Source organism: Protopterus annectens, chromosome 1.part2 (assembly GCF_019279795.1).
Source record: "Protopterus annectens isolate FY-2018-M chromosome 1.part2, PAN1.0, whole genome shotgun sequence".
Classification (NCBI taxonomy): domain Eukaryota; kingdom Metazoa; phylum Chordata; order Ceratodontiformes; family Protopteridae; genus Protopterus; species Protopterus annectens.
Window position 1 is genome coordinate 766,388,370 of NC_056727.1, and position 27,746 is coordinate 766,416,115.

Consider the following 27,746-nt stretch of genomic DNA (forward strand, 5'->3'; position numbering starts at 1 on the left):
ACAGTGCTTTGGGGGGATTTGGGAATTTGGCCTAGACTCTGTAATGTACTCCTGGACTGCAAGCCTAGCGGTTACCTACAAGTCCCACAGGGCTCAATCCTGGAAGCCCTACTATTCTTTCCATTTACCAAAAGTCTACATTACTGTCTCCCAAATATCTACTGTAGATTGTGTACAGATGATACTGTGTTTACAAGAGAACTTAAGTTACTAAATACATTAAATAAAGGGTTACAAGAAGATTTTGTCCAACTGTGGATTTGGCTTACTTTTAAGTGTTAATACCTGAAAGTTTGCTGTCATGATATTCAGAAACCAGAAATTTGTCACACAAGCTCTGACTCTTCACATGATGGATCTAGAAGGAATATTCATACCCTTAATTGAACAACAAAAGTATCCAAGGGTTATGTTAGATAACAAATTATCCTGTATCAGACACGTAGAACAGGTTGATAAAGTTCCTAAGCAACTAACTGTGTCCTGTAGTATCTCTCACCTGCTTATTATTGAAGCTCAAGTATTAATAGCACAATATATCCTCATCTATATCTTTAGCATGGTCCACCACTACTCTGTCTAAACTCCCAATGAAGTATTATAAACAGACAATAATTAAATATTGATTTATTCATTTATTGTCAAAGGGAGCATGATTGCTACATCATAGAGTAAACCAATGGTAACCATTTGAACCAACAGCATTTTTTACTAAACACTCTAACCTACACTCCAGTAAATGAAAGATATTGCCCACCTTTAGAAAACATGCTACTAGTTAGAAGCTGTCAGTGCAACTCAAAAAGTCAAGACACACTTAAACTTCAAAGACAATCATATACATTGACAAGAATAGAAAAATACTTCTGTAGCATGGAATGCTCTACCACAGATAATACAAAAAGCTAGCAAACTGACACTATTTCATGTGCTCCAGAAAACACACCCCACTAGCAGAAATATAAGTGTGACTGACAAGGGAAAAGGGGGTGTTGCCAATTTTTCCCTCTGTTATATTCTAAGCCCCCATATTGCTGCTCCCACCTTTCATCCTTGCTGCCTTGCCTCCCTTTGGTCATCCATGTTGCCCTCCCGAGTCCCTCCTATCATGATCAGTACAAAAGCTGTTAACTTACAGTTACAGACTGCCCACAAAATCATACTATGTCTACATTTATAGCCACTAGGCCACACCCCTACTTCCTCTCCAACCTACACAACTTCCTCTCCAATTCCCCCCCCCCACCACTTTACTGTTTAACCACTACTATTCCTCTGAAGCACATTGACTTCCATTGATGACATATAACATGTCTATAAATAATTATAAACTCCTTCCTCTTATCTTACCACTCTTAATTCTGCCATACTTTCTTACTAGCTATGAAAATCTCACATTCGTAGGTTTCTCTTATCCAAAATGCCAAACCAAGACCCCCTACCTCCACTGACTCAAGGAACTTGCCCACTACTACACTACCCCAAAATTATAAATTCCAACCACTTGCTTCTAAAACCACTCCAATCAACACCAAAATCCAAATATGAACTAAAACTACTATTCAAAGTTATTAGACTACTAGCGTATCTAAGAAAAAACATAACCAAAGATGGGGACATCCATCCTAATCCAGGCCCAACCTTAACTCAAAATCCTACCAGCCCACCACTCTCCCACCGACTGGTCAACTCCCTCCTAATATGCCACTTAAACATTAGAAGCCTAAACAATAAGATACATAGCCTGCATGCTGTACTAGCCACATACCTCCCCAACATAATGTGTTTATCTGAAACATAGCTCCGGCCATCAACCAAAGACAATGAGATCCTGCCTCCTGGTTACAATATACTTAGGGCAGATAGAGTAAAGAAAAGAGGAGGTGGAATAGCCATCTTATATAATAGCACACTTAACATCATAACTAACCCTATACAACCACCCCAGGTCTCTAACGCTGAAATACTAGCTCTAAAAATTCTACTAAATAATCATAAGGGCATTAACCTAATTGTCACCTATATTCCCCCTGGGAACAATGTAGAAACACTAGAGGTCATTCTACATTGGATAGCCAACAACTACCCTCAAGAAACCATTGTCCTGGGCGATGTTAATATTGACTGGAACCAATGCACAGCACAGTCCAACCCCATCCCTGTTAACCTACATGGATTCTCTCAGATAATATCATCTACCACACTTACAGGTAACAATAACCAAAAAGAGAGTATACTAGACTGGATACTCACTAACAGTCATCCCCAGAACCATATGTCTGGAACTCTCCCTAATGATCTTAGTGATCACCTGCTCACATACATCATGAAAGACAAAATTAATTGTACAAGCTTACCTATTTATAGGTCTATCAGATCCAAGAAAACTTTGACCCAACTAAATTTCAACTTGAACTCAAATCATGTAACTGGACAAAACTAAAGTTCCTTCCCTTGATGAGGCAGTGTCATCATTTAACAATTCATTCCTTACTATACTTGACTCGCATGCCCTAAACGCTCAATAAGAATTAAAACTCAACTAGCACCCTGGCTAACAACAGACACCAAAACCAAAATAACAACTAGAGACAAAGCGTGGGATAAATGGCACTACCAAACTACCCCTAGATCGTATCAAATTCCAACAACTTAGAAATGAGACTAAAAAGCCATCATACTAGATAAGAAAATTACTTCTACAATCTGCAACATAAACATCAGAATAACCCTCAAAAGTACTGGGCAGGCATAAATAAACTTCTCCAACCAGGCAAATCCACTACTCCGACCCCAGGAACATTATCTGACAAGATCCAAGAAGATATAGCCAATTCATTCAATACTTTCTTCACAGAAACCATCCAGTCATTAGCTAACCAACTTTCTCCTCCCCACACTTCTATAAACACTATACCCGACTCACCACTTTCTTTTAACTTCCAGCCAGTGTCCACACCCTTTATCAGATCCCTTTTGAAAAAACTGAAGCCAACCACCCTTTCAGCCAATCTTCTGCCGGCTGAATACCTGCAAATTGCTGCAGATGTCTTAGCCTACCCTATCTCAATCCTAATTAACAGAACCATAACCGAGGCCTCAATCCCCTCAATTTGGAAAATATCCTATGTTATTCCACTCCACAAAGGAGGTTCATCCCCAGAACTATCCAACTATAGACCTATAGCCATACTATCACCACTTGCCAAAATTATGGAAAAGTGCATGCACAACCAACTAATGCTCTATCTCACCCAAAAGAAACTACTCACAGACTCTCAACATGGATTCAGACCCCATCATAGTACAACCACTGCCCTCCTCTCTTTTACTGAAAACATTAATCTTAACCGAATAATAAAAATATCCTCCGCTCTCTTCCTGGACCTATCGAAAGCCTTCGATATGGTAAACCATCAGTTACTTCTATATACTTTAAAAACCCTGTATCTAGATACTCCAGCCCTTGACTGGTTTCAAGCTTACCTCACTGGGAGACAACAAGCAGTAATGTGGCAAAACAAGCTCTCCTGACTACTACCAAATACCATAGGAGTTCCTCAAGGTTCCATATTAGGACCTCTCCTCTTTTCAGTCTTCATAAACGACATCCAAACAGTCATCCCTGAAGCCACCTGCATTCAATATGCAGATGACTCGACTATAATATGTTCCAATGCCTCTCTTGCAAATCTACTAACTAACACCCAACATAGCTTCACCAAAGTCGAAAACTGGCTTGCCAACCATCTCCTGATCTTAAATCTAAACAAAACCAAGTTACTTCTCTTCTACCCAACCAATAGATCTCCGACTGAAATCTTCACTATAAAATCCAATAATGGGACCATCATCTCCCCAGACACCTATACAAAGCTATTAGGAGTAAACATTGACAATAAACTCAGATTTGATATACATATCAACCAAGCCATTAAGTCAGTCAACAAGAAACTTGGGACCCTATATAGAATTAAAGCCTTCCTTACCGAATGCCAGGGCAGCCACAGCCCGTTCACACCTTCTCTACCCTACTATATGCCTCTCCTGTCCTCACTCACCTTAACAAATCTGATCTGGCCAAGCTCTCATCCTGCTATAATCACATTGCCAGGTTCGTTACAGGCCTACCCTACAGAACACACCACTGTACTAACCTGAAAAAAGCTTGGATGGATAGAATTCCCACACCTTCTTCACCAGTCCCAACTCATAGAGGCCTTCAAAATCCTTAAACAACCTGAGAATACCCCAGCACTAAAAAACTTAATGACTCCCTACTCCAATCTAAGCTGCCTTCACTCAGCAAACAGACTCCTTGTCCAAACAACTAAATCTCTCAACCTAGGTGGTGACGCCATTTGCCAACACCACTGGTAAAATATGGAACTCTCTCCCAAATAACATCACGCTTTCAACTTCTCTAAGTCAATTCAAAAATCGTCTAAAACTCCACTTCAAGTCACACTGGCTATGTCCTTGCTCAAACCCAGACTAGCTCTGTGCCATTAACTAAAACATAAACAACTAGCTAAGATGATAAGTACTTTGTATACTGTGTTAAAGAAATATGTATCCTGTCTATCTCTATGTCATTATACTGCCTACCGTCCTTGCTAATATGTTATTAATGTTACATTTGTAGTAATCTCAGAAATAGTAATGGCAGACTTGTACTTGTATGTAAATAGCCTATGTTTTTGTTAAGTTCTTTCAGCTCATTTACTGTACCTAATTATCAATGTAACTCTGTTGGAGCTTTTCTCCCCGGGCCTCCGCTGAAAAAGGACATGTATCCAGTTGGACCATCCCGGTTAACAAATGTAAAATAAAAAATAAATAAAAATACTGTCATGTAGATTCCTGTTTAGGAATTTTATAGTGCTGCTATATTCAAAAAAGTGCTGTGATGTGACAAGACCAGGTACCATAACAAGACAGTTCAATAGATGTCCTCACATAAATGTAAGTGGTGTTTACAAGTACTATTATTCTGTGACAAGACCCTATATATCACATCTGGGTAGCCAGTCCTGAGGTCCTGTCACATCAATGCTCAGTTACAGTATAGTTTTCAGACTTATTTCTCCTCTGAGTAGCAGGTTGAGCTGTTTGGTGCTCTGGTTTTGGATGGCTTAACAATGCTAGCAACATAAACCATTTGCAGTAAACAGCCTTCAGCTAGTTCATGTCCTCACTCTGCATACAAGCATACATTAAATATGTTGCAATATATAATTGTACACATTCTCTGGGCCGCCCACTCAAACCTAGAGGAATAGCAGCTCCTACCAAGTACAAGACTGGATTGTAGTCAATGTTACACCCTTGCCAGCCCCCAAACTACCAGATTAAAGTACATCTTTGTACAATAAACTTGCAAATGGGATTTCCAATAAAAGGGTTTGTGAAACTGACCATTGATTCACAAAACACTTATCACATTCCATCAGAATCACTTGACTCCAATCTACAGTCAAGATTAGAAAATCACCAAAAACATCTTTTTTGCAGGAGGGCTGCTTCCTACACCCTGCAGATTGGAAGTGGTTGTGCTTACACCCCTTGCTACTTATAGATGCCATGTCTGACATCATATTATCTCAAGGCAAAGAGAGGACACTGTCTTGCTAGCACTAACCTAACGTATAATCTCACATTGGTGGTTTTTGCCTGGTATCCTTTGCAAACATGTAGTCTGTCCGCTGGAGTGAATGAGCTGTCAGATGCTTTGGTTTTGATTTGCTTTTTACTGAGTGACCATGGTACTGACTGAGTCATTATTTTGGTCAGTGGTCTAATAGTTACAAACAGCAAAATGTAGTGACAGGAATGCCACACCAGACCAGATAATTTTAGATCTGCATCCTTGTAAGTGAATAACTATCTAAAATGTAGCACCTCACTTAGACCAGTAGATTGCCCTTAAAAAGTATTGTTGTGTACACTTACCATAAATGTAGATGTTCGAGTGTATTCACTGTTACAGTCATTACAATTGGGTTATCCTGCTGGCAGGCTACCCTCAGTCGGCCTGAATTCCAAAGTCTAGGTCCGGCGTCGGTTGCTGTCACCTCCTCCCTGACATCAGTGCGCCAGGGGTATAAAAGATGCAGCCAACACCATTTTCTTCAGTTTTTCTTTCCCCAGATGTCAGGTGCCTCCAATAGGTTTGGCTAAAAATATGGCAATAAAACATACATGCACCAAAGTATATATTTTGCCTTCATCTACAAGCAAATACACCACATAGGTTGTATAGAATAGAGAAGTACAGATAAGTTCCAGCAAAGAAATGGGGGATGGCGGGTGGGTAACCTGGACTGCAACAGTGAATGCACTCGAACATCTACATTTATGGTAAGGGTACACAACTGTACTATGTTCTTCGTGTTTCACTGTTGCAGTCATTACAATTGGGTTGAATCCCAAAGCTAAGGTTGGGAGACTGGAGCTAAATAGCATTAGGAGCGGCTATAAGGCCCTGCAGAACTGCAGTGGCAAAGCCTGCCCTGGGTTTAGAGTAGAGTGGTAAGTGGTAGTGCTTTGTGAAGGTGTGCACTGAACAAGTCGCAGCCTCTAAAATGTCTTTGGTTGGTACTCCCCTGAGGAAGGCTGCTGAAGTGGCTGCTGCTCTGGTTGAATGTAGCCTAATGTCCTTAGGTACTGGCTTGCCATGTTGTGAATAGCAGAACCGAATGCAGTGGCCTATCCACTTTGAAATAGTCTGCTTTGAGATAGCCTTTTCTTGTGATCCTGCAGCAAATGCCACTAGTAATTGCTCTGTCTTTCTGAAAGCTTTGGTTCTGTTCAAATAGAAGTGTAGCTGTCTGTGTATGTCCAAAGAATGCAGAATTCTCTCACCCTTATTCTGTGGATTTGGATAAAAGGTAGGCAGATGAATAGTTTGGTTAAGGGCCACATTGGACACTACCTTAGGCATAAATGTCAGGTTTGTCCTTAGAGAGACCCTGTCTGGATAGAAAATGATAAAAGGTTCCACAGCCATGAGTGCCTGTAGCTCTGAGACTCATCTTGCAGAAGTTATTGCTAGGAGCAGAGCTGTTTTCCAAGTTAAAAACTTTATATCAGCTGTAGCGGCTGGCTCAAAAGGAGGCAGGGTGAGTTTTTCCAAGACATAATTGAGGTCCCATGCAGATATTGGTGATCTCCTTGGAGGCCTTAAACTTTTGGCCCCTCTGAGGTACTGCCTTAATAAAGGATGAGAAAAGATTGGTGGCTCTGTATTGTAATGAGCCGAAATGGCAGAGGCATGAATTTTTATAGATGAAAAGGATAGGCCTTTGTCCAACATCTCAGTCAAGTATTGCAAAATCTGAGGAATATTTGGTACAGCTGTGTCAATTCCTTGTGCCTGGTTCCAAGCACAGAATCTCTTCCATTTTCCAGCATAGGATTTTCTAGTACTGGGCCTCCTGACCTCCAAAATGACATCCATCACCGCTTTAGTGAGAGGTGTGTTTTGTAAGACTATATTATCCACCATGCTGCCAGATTTAAGGTCTTGAGTTGGCTGTGCAGGATCTGATTGTTCTGCTGGGACAGTAGATGAGGCACTTGAGGTAAGGTCCAGGCTGGGCTTTGAGACAAGTTCCTTAGGATTGGATACCAGTACTGGCATGGCCAGTCTGGGGCAATCAGTATCATTTTTGGCTTCTCCTGTCTGACCTTTAGGAGTACCTTGGGGAGGAGAGGCAGAGGAGGAAAGGCATATACTGTTAAGTTTTTCCACCTGAAAGATAGGGCATCCACTTTCCATGCTTGTCTGTGATATGTCCTTGTGCAGAATCTCTTTAGTTGGCAGTTGTGAGGTGAGGCAAATAGATCTTTGTCCGGGCATCCCCATTTCCTTGTTACCATGCTGAAGACTCGTGGATCCAATTTCCACTCGTGGGGATCCATGAGGTTTCTGCTTAGTTCGTCTGCCAGTGTATTTATTTTTCCTGGCAGGAATTGTGCCTACAGATGTACTTGGTAAGTCAATGCTGTGTCCCACAAAGTCATGGCTAGTCTGCAAAGGGGATAAGAATGAGTGCCTCCCTGCTTGTTTATATACCACATGACAGTGGTATTGTCTGTCTTTATCAATAGTTGTCCCGGATGAAGTAGGTCCTTGAAGGCTGTCAGGGCATTTTGAACAGCTAGCATCTCTTTTGATTGATATGCAGATGCATTTGGTTTGCGGACCATGTGCCTTAAATACATCTTCCTGCCATGTGGGCTCCCCAGGCATAATCTGATGCATCCGTTGTTAATGTCTGTGTAGCTGGGTGTAGAGTGAAAGGCTGTCCCTTGTTCTGGTGACAGGCCTTCGCCCACCATCAAAACTCCTGTTGCAGGCAGGGAATGAGAGTAACTATTGTTTCCAGGCTGTGGCAATGTTGAGTCCAAACACTTTTTAGGTACCATTGAAGTTTCCTCATATGCAATCTTGCATATGGAATTAGTAGAATGCAGGATGCCATGAAGCCCAAAGCCTGCAGAATTTTTCTTGCAGATAACTGGGCCTTTGTTGCCAGCAGTTTGAAATAGGTAGTCAGTTGCATTTGTTTGTCTGGTGTGAGATAAGCCATCTGGGCAGTTGTATTTAAGCTTGCACCCAGGAATATTATCTCTTGAGAGGGTACTAGTTTTGATTTCTGTTCGTTGACTGTGTACCCTATGCATGGTAGTAATCTCTTTACAAATGCCATATGCTGTAGAAGAGTGTCCTTGTTTTCTGCTTGAATGAGGCAATCTAAGTAAGGATATATTTGTATTCCTCTTTGTCTGCAGTATTCAATTACTGGTGCCAGGCACTTTGTGAAGACCCTGGGTGCAGTAGATAAGCCAAATGGCAGTGCAGAGAATTGGTAGTGCATTGAGCCAGCTTTGAATCTGAGGTATCTTCTGCATGTTTGTCTGATTGGGACATGCAGGTATGCCTCTTTTAAATCTAAAGTCACAAGCCAAGCCTTCATGCCGAACATGGGCAGAAGCTGCTGTAGAGTCAACATTTTGAATTTTGGAATATCCAGATATGTGTTTAGAATAGATAGGTCCAGTATTGGTCTCCAGGCTTTGTCCTTTCTGGGTACCAAGAACAGTCTTGAATAGAACCCTTTTCCCTGTTCTTGCTCTGGTACTTGTTGAATGGCCCTCATGTCCATGAGGGATGAGACTTGTTTTTGTGCCTCTGCCCATTGATGTTTTGGCAGGTCTGGCCAACCGTTTGCCCTTGGCAGGGTATGGAAGTGAAACTTGTAGCCTTGTGACACTATGTTTAAGACCCATTTGTCCTGGATTATTATGTGCCAGTTTTGAGAAAAAAGTGCTAGTTTTCCCCCTAAAGGTGCTGCCAGAAGATAAGTGCTTGGCGCAGGCAGGGGGAAGTCATTGGGACTGTTTCCTGTATGGCTGTGATTTGTCTTCTCCAGTTTTGGAGGTAGAAGCACCCCATTGTTTAGACCTGTACGGACCTTGGGGCTGGGATCTGCCTCTAGGGCATCTATATCTGCCCTTTTGTGGCCTGTCTGACACTGGAAAGGATCAATTCTCTGTAGGCCAGTGTCTGCTAAATCTTGGTGGCTGTACCTGTAAGAAATCCTTGACTGTTTGCATAGATTTAGCTTTGTCCTCCATTTTCTTTAACACCTCTTCTGCTTTAACACCAAACAAAGCATCATGCTGTAATGGAGCATCTAATAATTTTGCTTTAACATGATCAGGTAGATTTTGTTCCTTTAACCAAGCATGCCTCCTAATGACAGAACCCGTAACTGCGGCCCTGCAGGAGGCCTCCAGAGAATCAAAACCACATTGCAAAGTATGCTTTTCAACTTGTTCAGCTGCATGCAATAAATCCTGCATTTCTTTGTTTTCTGCACATTCAGAATTTATCAACATTTTCTGTTTAAGCAGTGGCATAATATATTGCTGATATTTGAGCATATGAAACTGACAATTTAAAGCCCTTATAGCCAAGGTAGCAGAACTGTAAATCTTTCTTCCCCATCTGTCCAGTGCCCTAGAATCCCTGTCAGGGGGAGTAGGGTTTACTGTGGAAGTCTTGACCCCTTTGGGACCCTGAGAGATAGTTTCTGGGTCAGCAGCAGGGTTTTTGAAAAGGAATTTATGAGAGTCAGGAACCCTGTAGTACCTGTCCGGCTTAACTGGAGCTGGAGGTAAGGAGTCAGGGGTCAGACTGGACTCTGAAAATACATCATCTACAATGTCTAACACAGCTGGGATAGCTAGGGGCCTGTGTTGTGGTAGTAAAAGGAAGTCTCTGAGCCTTTTCTTAGATTCTGAACAATCTTGGCTCTACCAGTGGAAATGCTCCCTCATAGGGAGGAAGACAGTATTCCTGATCAGAAGAGGAATCAGATGAAATGGAAACCTGATCTGAAGATTCATATTCTGCCTCTTATCAGGAGGGGGATGGGACCCCTGATCAAAGTAATTAGGTCTTCGGCCATTTTGAGCATCTGTTTTTTAGGCATGGAGGCCTGTCCATGAGGCTGTTGTACTTGTTTCTTTGTCTTTAAAGGTGTTTTATTCTTTGCCTTTGAAGCTGAAGTCATTTTAACATATAATTGAGTAGGTCTGAAAACACCCTCAGAAGCCGATGCCTGCTCAGTGGCTCCAGACCCATCTGAGGGAATAGTTTCTGAAGGTCCAATACCTTGACTTTCCAGCGGTCTGGTCGACTCCACGTGGGTGTCGGTAGTGGCCTGCGAGTCTAAGGTAGCCGTCGTCAGGGGCTTCGAAGGCACCTCACTGAGAACCGGCGAACTGGCGAATGTCTTAGAAGAAGCCTCGTCATCGGTTTTGGAACTCGGATGCCTGTCCTTTTCTTTGCATTTCTTGTGAATTCCAGTAGTCGGATGGCTATCCGACGACATTCTATAGTTAAATCTTCTGCCAAAATAGTGAAATGCAAAATCGTACCGACGCTTAATAGTGCGTTGGTTAAATCTAGCACAAAACCGACAACTAGCAACGTCATGGTCAGGGCCTAGGCAAGGAATACAGTAAGAATGAAAGTCCTTATGAGGTATTTGCTTCCCACAAGAAATGCAATTATTAACTTTTTCTGGCATCGGTCTGGAGCAAGAAAAAAAGTTTCCTCAACGGGGTACTTAGCTTTTAGTGAAGACTTTGGATCTGAAATTCGAACACGAAAATCTCAGGAGTCGGCCGACTGGCACTTGCGAACTGCTTTTGCTTCGGGCACTGTGCAGCAATGCAGCAAGAAACACTGAAGAAAACGGCGTCGGCTGCATCTTTTATACCCCTGGCGCACTGATGTCAGGGAGGAGGCGACAGCAACCGATGCTGAACCTAGACTTTGGAATTCAGGCCGACTGAGGGTAGCCTGCCAGCAGGATAACCCAATTGTAATGACTGCAACAGTGAAACACGAAGAACATCTGCACCCTCAGTTGTATACCTTTGGAAAGAGCTACCATCTAAAGCCATTACTTTGTCCTCTGAAATATTTATTAGGCTCTTTCCTAAAGCTGAAACAATAGAATAAGAATCACACCACAGTGGTAATACTTGCAGATGGATTCATCACGGGATATACACCTGACCCAGAGACTGTAGCAAAAGACAGAATTTGTCTTTCTGCTCTACTGTCAAAAATGCTAGCATACAGAAAGCATGTGATACATTTTTTGGATTATGCAGATTTTGAGAAGTGCCAGCTACAGCTACATTTTTCTGTTGAAGCCTTGATCTATTTATTTATTTGCTTGTTTATTTATTCATTCATGTATTATTTATTTGTTTATTTATTGACATTTGTTTACTGGGAAAATCTGATTGAGCTAAAAGGCTATCTTCAGCAGAGGCCCAGGGAGAAAAGCTCCCGAAATTAATAATGACAAATTAAATACATTTGTACATGCATTCATACGATTCAAAAAAGTCACAATGTATATAGTAAGCAAATAAATGGATTTAGGTGCTTAAAAATACAAATGCATGTAGTTAGGTATTAATGATTATTACAGTCATAGATGTGAATAGCATTGCAGTATGTCAAGTATATGAGGTATAGATGATTGCAGTTTACAGCAGGAGGAAAGATGGAATGAATATAGTTAGTAGAGATTTAGGGTACAGTAAAGTGTATAGTGATAGATAAAGACAGAAACAGATCGGTATAGGGTAGGAGTAAGTTAGTAGACTTAAGAAGAAAGATGTTGCTCTGATAAAAAGATAGGGTGAAAAAGAAAGGAGGATAAGGACAGGTTACAAGCTGGCAGAGTACAGTTAAGAATATGGCTGGTTACCCAGGAGTGGAGCAGAAGCATAGCCAGCTGGTAGATAGGAATTGTTTGAGGGAGGCTGACTTTTGGGGATAGATCTACTGTGAATGGGGATAAGATTCCAGGCTATTGCAACAGAGTATGCTTATAGGCTTTGTTTGATAAGTTTTTTTGGGGGGGTGTATGTAGAGTATCTGTTTCTCTATGGAATGGAGAAAGTGATTAAGGTGGTAGTAGTGACAGATTTCACAGATGGATGAGCTAGAGGTGGGGTTGTAAGTTATTCTGTGCACTTGAAGCAGTTGTATGACTGTGAGATAGTGAGGGAGTTCAAGCCCATGTAGGGTTCTAAGAGCACAGCAGTGATAATGATAAGGCTGGTTAGTAACAAATCTTACAACTTTGTTATAATATTGTTCCAGTTTGCATTTTCAAGTAGACTGGAGGTTGGTTAGGATGGGAGAGACACACAGGAATGGAGTAAGGACATAGATATTGGCCATAATTATTCTGGTGTGATTGCTAAAGAATCTTTTGAGCAATGAAGTATTCCCACTTTATAGTGTGTTTTTTAAAGGAGTTTTGAATAGAAGTGTCAAACTTTCAGCTAATAGTTTGGTATGGGAGATGACTTCTGTGGTAGTATTGTTTAGGGGATGTAAATGTAAAAATTCTTCTTCTGCATGGTATGAAACTTTGGTATGAATAATAGTAGTTTTTCATTACAATAAGCAGGAGCTGGTTGCCTGAGAGCCAGCTCTCTACAGAGGTGAAAGTGACATGGGTGATAGTTTGGAGATGAGGGAGATTGTTCATTGAGCAGATAAGGGTAGAGTCATCTGTGTAATGGATAAGGGGTGCTTGCTGAGAGGATCTAAAAAGGTTGTTGATAATAATGTTTAAAAGTAGAGCCCCAGTATTGAGCCTTGTGGTATGCCAGTATGAATGAGAAGGTAAGGGGAAGTTTCTTATAACCATTTAATTGCCAGCTGTTGGTCAACTGTATAGTCTCAAAACCAGTGTAAGGATGACAGAGAGAGAGCCTGAGAGACCCTAGGGCAGACAGGTCTGTTAGAAGTTTGCTATGGGAGTCTGTGTTGAATGCTTTCAATAAGTCTAAGGAGATGGTTGGCAGTAGCTGATTATTGTCTCAGGCCTTGTTGACACTGTCCGTGAAGGCTGTGAGAGCACTTACTGTGCTGCATGCAGGTCAGAATCCATGTTATGTGGGGGTTAGTAGGTTTTGTTGAAGGATATTGGAGGAGTTGTTTACATATGCATTTTTCAAAAGGTTTAGAAAGGAAAATAATACTACTGTCAACCTTAGGTTGGATACTTCACTAGAGGTGCCACCCTTATGAAGGTGGAATTGTGATGGATTTTTTTTTCCAAAGAGTGGGGACATAGGATTCCAGAAATGACCTGTTGATGAGAATTGAGATGATGGTGATGGAAATGGAGTCAATTCTGATGTGCCCTGTAGGTAGACTGTCTGCTGAGGGGCAGCGGGGTTTCAGTTTGGTTAGTAATATTTTGATGAAGGAATGGGGACTGATTGCAATGAGAATATCAGTGTAAGAGTTGGAGTGGGACCTGGTTCAGTATGGGGTTGGTGGAGAGTTTGAGGTAAGGGCTGCTGTACTGTCTATGAAGTAGAAATTACATTTGATAGCCACATCTAATTGAGATAGACTGGGACAGGAGTAGGGGTAAAGGTTTTTCATGGGTATAAGAGTTTTTATTACAGAGAAGCAGAAGGTTTTTGGGTTCTGACTTTAATTTTGTGTTTTAGAGAAGCAATGTTTTCTGTCTGAGTTTTTTTTTTTTTTTTTTGTAGAGATGTGGAGTTGTCTATATAGCTGGTAGTTTCGATGGGTTTTTGATTTTTGCCATATTGGCTATGCTTTCTTGCTGCTGTCAATGAGTTTTCAGCTCTGGATAGATATCCATGGAGTGTAGCTGGGTTTTTATTTTATTTATTTAACATTTGTTGATCAGGAAAGTCCGACTAGGACAGAGCCTATTTTTAGTGCAGGCCAGGGGAGAAACACTCCATGTGCATATCTTTGAAATGTGGGAGGAAATTGGAGTATCCAGAGGAAACCCGCGCAAATGCATGGAGAACACGCAGACTCCACACAGAAGGCACCCCAGCCGAGAATTGAACTGGAGAACCTCTAGCTGTGATGTGAGAATGTTAACTGCTGCACCACTGCTCTGCCCCATTTTACTCTTTTCCTTCTTGGGGCAGGTGAGATAAGGAGTGTAGAGTATTTAAAAATATGGAATTCAATTTCTCAGTGTCTTCCTCTAGTGGTAGAGTTTTGAGATTTGATCATTTCATGGTTTTTAGGATATCAGAAAACTGTTTGGGATTGTAGTTAGAGATATTATGGGTTCCTTAGAATGGTGCTGTTTAATGTAGTGAGTAAGAGTCCAAAGAATGAATTAATATGGGATGGTGATCACTAAGGGTGTCCTGGAGAATGCCAGCTGAATAGTATTTGGGGAGATCAGAGGCTAAAATTTAGTCAAGTATAGAGTCTGTGTTTTTGGTTTTGTTAAGATGTGAGTGGATATTAATACTTTGAAACCATGCAAGTCGATGCTAGTAGTGTGGAATTTTGGCATGAACTGTTGTCAACCTGCGTTAACATCTCTGAGAATGATAGTCTCATTCTGGATATTTTTTGAGATCCAGTGAAGGATCTCTCTGAATATGGGGTGGCCTAATGGTTAAGGTGCTTGCCTTATGAATACAAGGTGCAGGGTTTGAGTCTCACAAGGGATAATTGGCTAGGCTTAAAATGCCTTGCAATGGCAGTTAGTCTAATACTAATCTGTGAACCTAGGAGAAGGATCATAAACCCTGATACTCAGGTGACTAGATGGATTATTTTTAAAGTATTATTGTTTCACTTACATTTAAATGCCGTTATTGCCATATTAAAAACAAATGGAAGTGAGTGTGTCTTGTTATATTAACTGAGTTCAAGTGTGTGTGTGTGTGTGTGTGTGTGTGTGTGTGTGTGTGTGTGTGTGTGTGTGTGTGTGTGTGTGTTGGGGGGGGGGCAGGAGAGGAGTTTTGTGAAGAAACTTTCAGGTAAGACAGAAAATTTAGTTTTGGGAAAAGTGTTCATGTAGTCCAAATGGCTGAGGTGACTGTACTCTAAAATTTGCAATATCCCAATAAAAAGAACCCCATTTATTCTGTGTCCTGACATCCACGGATTATACATTTTTCAACAAAGTTATCTACTCATATCTAGGCATATGTAGCTTATGTAACCAGAATACTTTCTCCTCACTTTTGGTCTCTGCCAATGAAATGTCAGACTGCTTAAGGTTTAAACCATCCCAGTAGTCAAGGAAGTTTCTTCACCTCCATCTAAAGGGCAGTCAGCTTTCTATAGATGAATCAAACACTTAGTCCAAAGTCAAGCCTACAACAGGCTAAGCATAGCTTTGTGTGTAAGTCACAAATTGTGACTGTTACCAGTATATATTATGGTTCCTTGTAACTTAGCTGTATATGTAAATCACTGATTGTGACTGATGGCATCATAGATTCTGATTCTTTGTGAAAGATAGAAGAATTCAAAAGATTTCAAGGTGGTTAGCAGTAAAGGTGTCACGGACCATCAGGTAGAAGGAGTATATGGGTCTGGTGTCTGTGTGTTGTCTTACAGCCCAAAGAGTGGCTATTAGAGATACATCTAGGCTGGTGTTGGCACAGAAATACTAGGCCATTGTCTTCTGAAGAAAGATGGTCTTAAAGATAAGTATGGGATCCAGTAACATGGATCCTAGTCGTATGTGAAGATGGTGATGCCAGTCAGTTATTTAGGAAGGACAACAGATTCAAGACAGCTGTGATAGCAGGACACTGACAGAAATTTAAATTAACAATGGAAAAATGGTTTGCATTTTTAAGTGGTTAGCAGCAAGAATATTTGCTAAATGCAAAAATAATCTAATAGGAAATAAGGGCTGTTCCATAATAAAATGGCTTTAAACAACATTAGAAATCTTGGCTAGGAGACTATGAGTTAGGAAACTAGCATGGATATCTCTGTCAAATAAGAGCTGTAGTCTGAGAGATTTTATGGAGTTATAATGTAAGCATGATGTCAAACTTCAATTGGAAATCTAGACACTAATTTGTGAAGATTATCCACTAATTGGAATGCTGCTCATATAATAAGGGGTAGGGGATAGAATGGTGCAAGCTTTGTGGTGACAGAAATGTAGCATGAAGCATGTCTGACAGAAAGGGCCAAGCTGGCAAAGAGGTGACTATTTGGTAGTTATATAGGCTGCGTGAATGAAAGAGCTTATCCAAGATATTTTGGGATGTCCCGGTAGTATGGATATATGTTAAGTGGGTGCACATACAGTTCACTGATGACAAGAACTGCTCACTGATAAAGGGGTCTGTCCTTTAGGGAAGGTGACTGAGAGAGTGGCTGTCATCTGGGAGGATAATGCTATTGTAAGACTGGTCATAGTGCTTCAACTACACAGATGCCGACTGTCTTGAAAGACAAAATTGATCCAGTGACTCTTAAGAACATTATAATGACACATATTAGTCATTTATAAAGAAAAGTGGATACAACCTTGGTCTCCTGTGTAGATTGACACATTAGGATAGTCATCATCTAATTAAGGCAAACCGGTGCTGTTATTGTAATGGTGATTGAGTGGCATGGACAGGGGTGTTTGTCAGGGAGGTCTAGTCCATGGATGTGCAAGCAGCATGTACAGGTTAGTCCAACCGTGGCCAAATATCAAAGATGGCTACCACGAAGGAGTGGGATCTAGTCTATTGATTGCAAGCATTTTCAAGTGATAAAAGCACTGTTCTGGAAAACTGGTTTAGCATCTAAGGATGGCAGTGTAACAGAGAAGTTGATTAACAAGATGATGAGAAATTGCCCAAAGGCTATGATGGTAGTTCAGTGATCAGAATGATAATGGACTCCAGCTGGCCAGGCTGTGATCCTTTGTTATATATCTTAACAGCTAATTGAACAATTGCGGTCATAAGATCTTTAAGGAGGTCAGTTATTAGGGGAAATGAATCAGGAAAGTGATATTAACTAAAAGCCTGTCAGATCATGTAGCATCTGGGATACAGGTCATCTCTGAATATGAGGTTAGGCTGCAAGCTGTAGAACTGTCCTTCAGCTGGAGTGCTGGTAACTTGGGAAAGGAAATGCAGTTCAGAGACTGTGGACATTGATGGCTGTATGGGTTGTTGTTTGACTGTTAAGAAAAAAAAACAATGTTTTTTTCTGAAAGTTAAGTATCCAGTAATATGGCTATAGGGAACAGGGATTGCCAGAAGATTTATTCAGAGATGCTGCCTATCTAGGAATGGGCATGTGCTTGGGGATAAAGGCAGTGCTCCTAACAGATGGAATGCTTGGCATCTTGAATAGAATGGGTAGTTTCTGACTGTAAGACTCATTTAATACACAGTATAAACAATGACTAACATCTGTAAGCAGCTACTGGAGGAAATAAGAAGTTGCATTGTTGGGATTGATTCACTGCTTGCAGACTTTGCCTAGAACCCAGACATTCACTGAATGACCAAGGTTGATACAATATAACATAAGGTATTAATTCTGAAAGGGAATATGGCTATAACAGCAAAGTAAACTGGGTGAAGTGGACCTGCTTTCCACTTGGAAAAAATGACGCAAGCACACTACTGAGCAGACCTACTAATGGTTGGGTACACTTAAGCTACCCTTAAACAACTGATGCAAAACGTGGGACATGTGAGCTGCTATAAGATGCTTATTGAGCTATAGTCATCTGCGGCTGCACTAATGACAGAAAAATATGGCATCTGTTTACATTTGGTCATATTACTATAGATTCTCAGTACATTGCCTCCCCAAAATGCATGGCAAATCTGTTAGCCATTTAAAAGAAACTGATCACTGGTAAGTAGGATCTTGTCCTCTGAATTCAGTTGTCCATGAAAAAAAGGCTTCGGTGATGGTAATCAAATGAAAAGGCAAACCGGAGAAAACACCATTAAAAGTCCCAAACTCTTTTTCTTCTAGGAGACTAAACTAACAATATTGCTCCCACTCCCCCTTTAAAATGCAGATGGGCATAATTTCCAGTTTCAGTGAATGAATTCAAATGAGCTAGCCAGAAACACCAAACAGTCACTGTTCCACACATATAAACTGCTCTGACTTCCTCTGCACTTGTTAAACTGGATAATGTCGATCAGGAAAGGTTTATCTATTCCAAGGATGTAAAAGTGGTCTAACAGTTAAAAGTGTTGGTCTCAATTAAAGCGGAAATGTTTTTCGACTCATGGAGAATAATATTGTGACAGTGATTAAACCAGGTAAGTAATCTGGCTTGAACACTCTTTCGTCACAACGTAGGTCAAAAACAGACATAGTAGATATTGCTTTTTTAATGTAAGGTACTAAATTGTGATAGTTAATAATGCAAATATGCAGATCATTAATAATAAGAATAGTAAAATATATAATAGTACATCTGATGTCAGTCTTCATTCATTCTTATTTATTTATTATTATTTATTTATTTATTTTACATTTGTTGACCGGGCTAATCTAGCTGGATATATGTCCATTTTCAGTAGAGGCCCGGGGAGAAAAGCTCCAAGCATGAACAGTGACAAAGTTAACAATATAGAAATACATAATAAAGCAAATACAGAGGCAGTGTTGTTCAAAGAAAAATTAAAAATTATAAACTATAAAAATTTTAGTAAAATATTATACTAATCAATATACTACACATATGAGAAGGTATGAGCAGGAGTCAGTTAAGAGAAAAAAAAGTTATATTTTATCTTCATATTATGAAGAAAAGGGTAATAGCTAGATTTGAAGTCATAGGTTAGTGGGGTAGAAAGGAAGGGGAAAAAGATATCAGACTGGCTTAGCACATGGACAGAGCCAATGAGTTTTGAGATGTTCTTTAAGATGTTTTTTAAATAGAGAAGTCGAGGCAAGGGTTGATAATTCAGAAGGAAGCAGGTTCTAGTTTTTACCTGCAGTGTTTGAGAAAAGTGAATCACCGGCTTTGTTGAAGGATTTAATAGAGGAAACTAGAAGCTTATTAGCAGAGCGTAGTGTAGCTAGATTTTTATATGGTGTAATTAGATTAGTGAGGATAGGAGTGTTGTTAGGGTGGTAAAGGATCTTTTGAGTAATAAGTAGTTGTTGACAGAGTATGTGGTTTTGCAATTCAAGCCATTCAAGTTGTTTGAGGTTGAGGCAGTGGTGAGTTTTAAAGGGGGAGCATGTAATGAATCTAGCTATGCTATTATAACAGGTGGAGACTTTAGAGAAGTTGTTTTTGGATAGGTTAGTATATATAACAGAGGCATAGAAGAGGGTGGAAATTAGGTGGGTCTGGGCAATAGTTTTCCTTGCAGAAGGGGTAAGGAAGGGTTTAATTCTATAAAGGGTACCGAGTTTTTTGTTGACAGACTTTATGGTGCAGTTGATATGGTCATCAAAGCTGAGATGATTATCAATTGTTACACCTAGTAGGTGGGTTGTACTGTATGGGGTTATGTTGGTACCATAGTTAGAGGTTACAGAGAAGAATGTAGTAGGTGATTTATGGGTTGAAGTAAAAAGCAGTAGTTTTGTTTTTTGGGATTCAGGAGTAGACAGTGTTCCAAAAACCAGTTTTCAACATTATTAAAAAAACAGTTTGGGTGAGAGAGTGGAGAGAGGGTATATTCTTGGCTGAACAGATTAAGGTGGAGTCGTCAGCATATTGAATGCAGGTCGCTTGAGGTAAGTTCATGTGTAGATTGTTAATAAATAAGGAAAAGAGTAGGGGACCTAAGATAGAGCCCTGGGGTACTCCAATATTTTCTGGGAGTAGCGAAGACAGATTGTTATGCCAAAGTACTGCTTGCTGTCTATTTTCCAAATAAGACCTAAACCATTGTATAGATTGAGGATCGAGTAATGGGCCTTAAGTTTGTCTAGAAGTAAGTTATGGTTAACCATATCAAAGGCTTTTGACAGGTCAATAAATAGTGCAGAGGAAAAAGAGTTATTGTTACGATTTTTGTTTATAGAGTCGGTAAAGGATAAGAGGGCAGTTGATGTGCTATGGAATGGTGTAAAGCCATGTTGGCAGTTTGCTAGTAGGTTATTTTGTAGTAAGTGGTTAAGTAGTTGTTTGTGAATACATTTTTCCATTATCTTAGCTAATGTGGAGAGTAAAGCAATAGGACGAAAGTTAGAAAGCTCAGTAGAAGGTCCACCTTTATGTAGGGGGATGATGTGGAATACTTTCCATAAAGTGGGAATTTTGCCTTCTGAGATGGTTCTGTTAATAAGGATGGAGATGGGAATGTCTATGGCTTTTGCGGCAATTTGTAGGTATTCAGATAGGAGACGGTCAGCAGAGGGAGTGCAAGTTTCAATTTTTGAAGTAATTTACAGATGAGAGATGTAGATACCGGTTGTATATGAAAGGCGGGAGATGAAGTCTTGGATATATCTAGTGGGGAAGCAGTGAAGGGTGGTAAGGAATTAGCTAGAGTTTGAATAGCTTCTGTAAAATAGTTATTAAAGGCGTCCGGTATCTGTTTGGAGTTGTTATGGTTGAAACCGGCTGGGTTTGGAGTAGTAGGGTGACCTAGTTGAAGAAGTTTGTTTATCCCTGACCAAAATTTTTGTGGAGTTTGTTGACTGGTTTGTTGGAGGTGAAGGTAGAACTCTTTTTTGTCTCTAAGAATATCTTTCTTGGTGGCATTTCGTAGCTGTTTAAAGAGGAGGTGATCTGCTGGACATTTGGTGGCTCTCCATTTAGTCCAGATTTTATTTCTGAGGAGTATCTTTTGCCTCGTTTGTTTTGTGAGCCAAAGGGCAGATTTGTTTTTTATTCTAGTAGAACGATAAGGTGCATGGCAGTCAAGGATTAGAAGAAAGTTATTATTAAAGTAGGTGACAGCCTCATCCAGTTCAAGATGGGTTAGTGGTGACCAGTCACATGTTTGTAATTCATTTAGGAAGCTGTCAGGATTGAAGGATTTTTTTGAGCGAGAGGTTCTAAGATTATGAGTAGTTGGAGTATGGACTTTTTGTCTAATAATGTAGGTAAGCATATGGTCACTGATATCGTCGGGAAGGGTTCCTGGAGTATAAGTTTCAGGGTGGCTGTTAATAAGGATCCAGTCCAGAGTAGTTTCCTTACTGCTAGGTTTGTGGATTCTAGTAGGAGTTGTTATTAATTGTGAGAATCCAAAGAGGTTTATGTGGTTAGTAGGGTTAGGAGAACTACAAGTAGACCAGTCAATGTTAAAGTCACCCAGTACAATTGTCTCTTGGGGTGGTTGGGTAGAGAGGTAACTAAGTAGGTTTTCAAGAGTATTGGTATTATTACCTGGGGGGAGATACATGCAAATTAGATAGATGGATTTGGAGGTATTGATTTGGAGTTTGGTAGTTAGGATTTCAGATTTGGTGTCTGATGGTAGAAGCACATTAAAGGTTGAGATTTGGAGATTAGATATATAGAGAGTGGCTATATTTTACGGTCACTTCCAAGGACATTGTAGCCAGGAGGGGTAATTTCCTGGTCTAGAGTGGATGGTTTTAGCCAAGTTTCTGTAAGACATAAAATGTCAAATGAGTGGACATCGAGGAGAGCATGCAGGTGGGAAATTTTATTGTTAATACTTCTAATGTTAAGGTGAGCTATCAAGAGGGAGTTAGATGGTTTAGTTAATGTAGAGACCTTAGGCACTGTTACATTGTGAAGGTTTTTGGTATAGTCGTCATTGGGGTCTGGGTTAGGATGAATATCACCGTCTAGGAGGGGATGTTGGTGGGGGTGTAGTACAGCTTTAAGGAGTTTAAAGAGGTTGATAAAGGTCTTTTTGGTGTTGAAGTAAATGTGTGTTGCTCTATGATATTTAGGTAGTATATAGTTAGAGCTACAGGTTATGTTACTGTGGTTAAGGGAGTAGCAGAATGCAGATGGTATAGTTTGTTGGATGTAATGGTTTTGTTCAGGTAGAGTAAGATTTTCAATGGAGGTGAGTGAATAAGGTATGGTAAGACAGGCTATTATGGTAGTTAAGAGTAATATGTTTGTGAAAAGAGTTTTATTTATTGAGGCCATAGTAATAAGTAGATTTTGTAGGGAGTAGTTTGTGATTGGTAGGTGGTGTAGAAAAATAGAGGAGAGTGTTTCAAGAGATTGAGCAGGGTTTAAAATATATTGGTAAGAAATTAGTGGAGGTTTGGATAGGAGTTAGTATTGGGAGGTATATTGTATAGAAAAAGGTTGGAAAGGGGAGGGAGTGGTTCAAAATAGAGTAATTAGTACAAATTAGGAGTGATAGAGATAGGAGAGTGGACTGGTGATGCTGGGGTCTGTGATAGGAAGAGAAACAGGGGGGAGTGGCCAGTGAAGTATAAGTGTAGGACCACTGGGGATGGGTGGGAATTGGGGGTAGGGTAGGGGAGCGGAGTGAGCCCGCAGGGCGAACGGAGCGGGGCAGAGCCAAGAAGACCAGAGCAGAGGAAAAACAATCAGAGAGGTAGGGAGATGAGGGCAAGCAAGGTATCTAAGCTTTAAAGGACTATGAGGTAAGGGAGTAGAGAGCTGAAAAAGGGTATAAAGTACTGGCAAAGGGACTTGTAATGTGGAAGACTGAGGCAAAGAGACTAAGAATCTATTTTATTAACCCAGGCTAGAATGCTAGTATGTAATGGGGAGTGTAAGGGTACTACTGCCCTCAAGTGGACACTCAAGGTACTGTTAAATAATGCTCTTTCAGAAGTAGAATGGGTAATAGTGTGGGAAAAAGGAGAAGAGAGAGAAAAGAAAAGCAATACGTAGATACAAGGAGGAGGGTGAGTTACAGCAGGGAGGCTAGTGTGGGAGTATTGGGGATAAAGTATAGATGGCTATAGCTGCTGGTTGTCCTGGCAGGGAGTGTATGCTTACACAAAAACAGTGACAGGATATTGATCAGTTAAGCTGTAAGATGTAATGTACACATACTTCGTAATAAATAGTCCTGGTTCTCAAGGCAGTACAGTTTATGGAGGGCAAGGCTCTAATTCTTGCACTGGGAGGAGGTATTAGAAAATTAGCAGATGACTAGGAAAGTTCAGGTCTTCAGTCAGACAGCAGGACACAGACGCTGGGGGGATTCACTAGCAGGAGGGTTGTAGGCTTGAAGGGAAGTAGAGAGAAAGTATTAAGGACACAGAGCAATGTAGACTATGCATTAGTATAGGCAGCAGTAGTTAAGCAGCATTTATAGTGATACACAGTACATGCAACACATCTACAGGACTGGTAGAAGTTACTGTTACAATAACCATAGAATAAGAGAGTCAATTAGGCAGCAGTGAAATTAGGCATACTCTAACACATTCAAAGCATATAGTAAGTAAATGTACATCTAAAAGACACAGGAACCTTTACCTGGGCAGCAAGTACAAATTATACAAGGGAAAAACAACATATCTGAAGCCAAAGCTTGCAATACCAATTTGTAATAGATTAAGTTATAAATTCTGAACCATCATACTTAAAAGCCACAGCTTGTAATGCCAAATTGTGATAGTCTAGGCTATATTATCTCAGTCACACAAAGTCTTATAAAAAGTAGGACTACTAGGTAGTTTAAAATCTTTTAGCCCTTCTGTAGCGAAAGCAAACAGCAGTTTATAAACATTAGCCCTTCTGTAGTGCGTAGAGTTCTGTTTTTTTTTTTTATTTAAAAAAAGGCTACAGTAATAAAGTTTAAGACAGAGGTTAAAGTTGCTTCAGCGTTCAAAGGAATGCATACGAACAGACAACAGAGTTCGGTTTTGCAAAAGGCAATACTAATGAAGTGTAAGATGAGGGTTGAAATTCCTTCAGTGTTCAAAGGAACGCACACAAAAGGCTTAAAAGGCTATAATAATGAAGTTTAAAGAGTGGTTTGTAGTTACTTCAGCGTTCAAAGGAACGCGCGCAAACAAACCTCAGAGTTCGGGTTTGTAAAAGGCAGCAGCAAAAATGAGGTATGTAGTTCCTTCAGTATTCAAAGGAACGCGCGCAAACTACAACAGGGTTCAGCGTTCTAGGAGCGCCTAGAACAAACAACAGAGTTATGTTAAAAAAGACAAGCTTAAATAAAGTATAAGAAAGGTAGCTGCTATTTCACAGTGAATAATAGGTTCTTTCAGTGTCCAGAAGAACCACACAAACAAGAGAGCTAGGAATGGGCAGGTAAGTAGGGAGTTTTAAGGGTGGAAGCTCTGGTAGAAGCCAAAGAATCCAAAAGTGCATATTAGACATTGAGAGGTAGATGCCGGTAACATTAGATGTTCATCGTGTTACACTTCTGCAGTCATTAAACTTGGGTTATCCTGCCGTCATGTGGTCCCGCAGTTGGCCAGAGTTCCAAAGTCTTGGTCCGGCGTCGGTTGCTGTCGCTTCTTCCCTGATGTCAGTGCACCACGGGTATATAAGATGCATCTGATGCCATTTTCTTCAGTTTTTCTTGCCACGCGGTGCCCGAAGCAAAAGCAGTTCGCAAATGCCGTTCGGCTGACTACTGAGATTTTCGAAGTCGAATTTCAGATCCGAAGTCTTCAATAAAGCTAAGTACCCCATTGGGAAAACTTTTTTCTTGCCTCAGACCGATGTCAGAAAAAGTTAATAACTGTATTTCTTCTGGGAAGCAAATACCTCATAAGGACTTCCACTCTTACTGTATTCCATGCCTAGGCCCTGATCACGACGTCACTAGTTTTCGGTTTTGTGCTAGATTTAACAAACGCACTATAAAATGACGTTTTGATTTTGCTTTGCACTACTTTGGCCAAAGGTTCAATTATACAATGCCGTCGGAACAACCGACAACCGCAATTCATAAAAAATGCAAAGACAAGGATAAAGACAAGCATCCGAGGTCCAAAACTGACGATGAAGCCTCTTCTAGGCCAGTGAGGCGCTTTTGCAGCCCCTGACACCCGCTACCTCAGAGATACAGGCCACCTCCGACTCCCACGTGGAGACAACTAGGCCTCTGGAAACTCAAGGTATTGGGCCTACGGAAACTAATCCCTCAGATGGGTCCAGAGCCACTGAGCAGGCATGGGCTTCTGAGGGTGTTTTCAGACCTTCACAATTTACCATTAAAGCAACAGCCAAGACAAAAACACCATTAAAGACAAAGAAGCAAGTACAGCATTCTCCTGAACAGTCCTCCATGCCTAAGAAACAGATGCTCAAAATGGCCAAAGACCTCATTACTCTAATCAGGGGTTCCTATCCCCCTCCTGAGAAAAGGCCTAGGCAGGATACAGACTATGATTCCTCTGATCATGTTTCCATTTCCTCTGATTCCTCTTCAGACCAGGGATACTCTTTACCCCCCATGAGGATTCTGATGCTGAAGAATCTATCCCTTCAGCCTCTCCTCCTGAGGATTACTCTTTTGGGGAAACTTTACATACCATGAGGGAGAATTTCCATTGGGAAAGTCAGGATTATTCAGAATCCAAGAAAAGACTCAGGGACTTCCTTTTATTGCCTCAGCACAGGCCCCTTGCTATTCCACCTGTGTTAGATATTGTGGATGATGTGTTCTCTGAATCCAGCTTATCTCCTGATTCTTTGCCCCCTGCTCCAGCCAGGCCAGATAGGTATTATAGAGTCCCTGACTCTCACAAGTTTCTTCATAAAAACCCTTCTGCTGACCCAGAAACCATTTCCCAGGGTCCCAAAGGGGTTAAGGCTTCCATTGCAAAAAATCCAGTCCCCTCTGACAGAGATTCTAGAGCACTGGATAGATGGGGGAAGAAAGTTTACACTTCTGCAACTTTAGCAGTAATGGCTTTAAATTGCCAGTTTCACATGCTTAAGTACAACATTATCAAATGGCTCAGTTAAAACAGAAAATGCTTACAAGCTCAGAAGCTCCTGACTATAAAGAAATGCAGGATTTATTGCATGCAGTTGAACAGGTGGGAAAACATACTCTGCAATGTGGTTTTGATTCTTTAGAGGCCTCTTGTAGAGCTGCAGTTACAGGTTCTGTGATCCGAAGACATGCTTGGTTAAAAGAACAGAGTTTACCTGACCATGTTAAGGCAAAATTATTGGATGCTCCTTTACAGCATGATACCATGTTTGGTGTTAAGGCAGAAGTGGTGTTAAAGAAACTGGAGGATAAAGCTAAATCTATGCAAACAGTCAAAGATTTCTTACAGGTACAGCCACCTCGATTTAGCAGAAATTGGCCTACAAAGAATTGGTCCTTTCCAGTGTCAGACAGGCCACAGAGAGGCAGATACAGACGCCCAAAAGGCAGATCTCAACCCTAAGGCTCTTACAGACAACGATAGTGGGGTACCTCAACCCCAAAAGGAGGTGAGGACAAGTCTCAACCTTAAAGGAAACAGTCTCAATGACTTCCCCCTTTGTATGCCAAGCACTTCCCTTTTGGCAGTCCCCCTTAGGGGGGAAACTAGCACTTTTTTCTCAAAATTGGAAAACAATCACCCAAGACAAATGAGTTCTGAATATTGTGTCTCAAGGTTATAGGTTCCACTTTCACACATTACCCGGGCTAAAGGGAATGCCAAACCTGCCACAAAATCAATGGGCAGAGGCTCAAAAACAAATTTCAGCCCTCATGGACATGAGAGCTATTCAAAAAGTACCACAGCAGGAACAAGGACAAGGATTTTACTCAAGACTCTTCCTGGTCCTCAGAAAGGACAAAGCCTGGAGACCCATACTAGACCTTTCAACTCTAAATACTTACCTGGATGTTCCGAAATTCAAAATGTTGACATTACAGCAGCTTCTTCCCATGCTGGGCAAGAAGGCTTGGCTTGTTACTCTGGACCTCAAAGAGGCATACCTGCATGTCACTATCAGACAAGATTGCAGAATATACCTCAGATTCAAAGCTGGTACAATGCACTACCAATTCTCTGCACTGCCTTTTGGCTTATCTACTGCACCCAGGGTCTTTACAAAGTGTCTGGCACCAGTAATTGCATTTTGCAGACAAAAAGGAATTCAAATATATCCATACCTGGATGACTGCCTCATTCAAGCAGGGAAAAAGGACATTCTTCCAAAACATCTGGCGTTTGTAAAAAGGCTGCTTATTTCTCTAGGGTACACAGTAAACGAAAAGAAATCAAAACTAGTGCCCTCACAACAGATAATATTCCTGGGTGCCAACTTGGATACAACGGCCCAGATGGCTTATCTCACGCCAGACAAACAAGGACAACTGACTCAATATTTTCAATTGCTGGCAAAAAAGTCCCATCTCCCTGCAAGAAAAATTATGCGGGCCCTGGGATTCATGGCATCATGCATTCTACTAATTCCATATGCCAGACTGCATAGGAGGAAATTACAATGGTACCTAAAAAGTGTTTGGACTCAACATTCTCACAGTTTAGAAAC

At 40.8% G+C, this 27,746-nt stretch overlaps 1 protein-coding gene across 1 annotated transcript in view; it reads left to right on the forward strand.

Moving 5' to 3' along the window:
• The window catches only part of GALNT14 (polypeptide N-acetylgalactosaminyltransferase 14), a 3,768,866-nt gene that overhangs the window by 2,483,129 nt on the left and 1,257,991 nt on the right, over positions 1-27,746 (forward strand). The window lies entirely within an intron of this gene.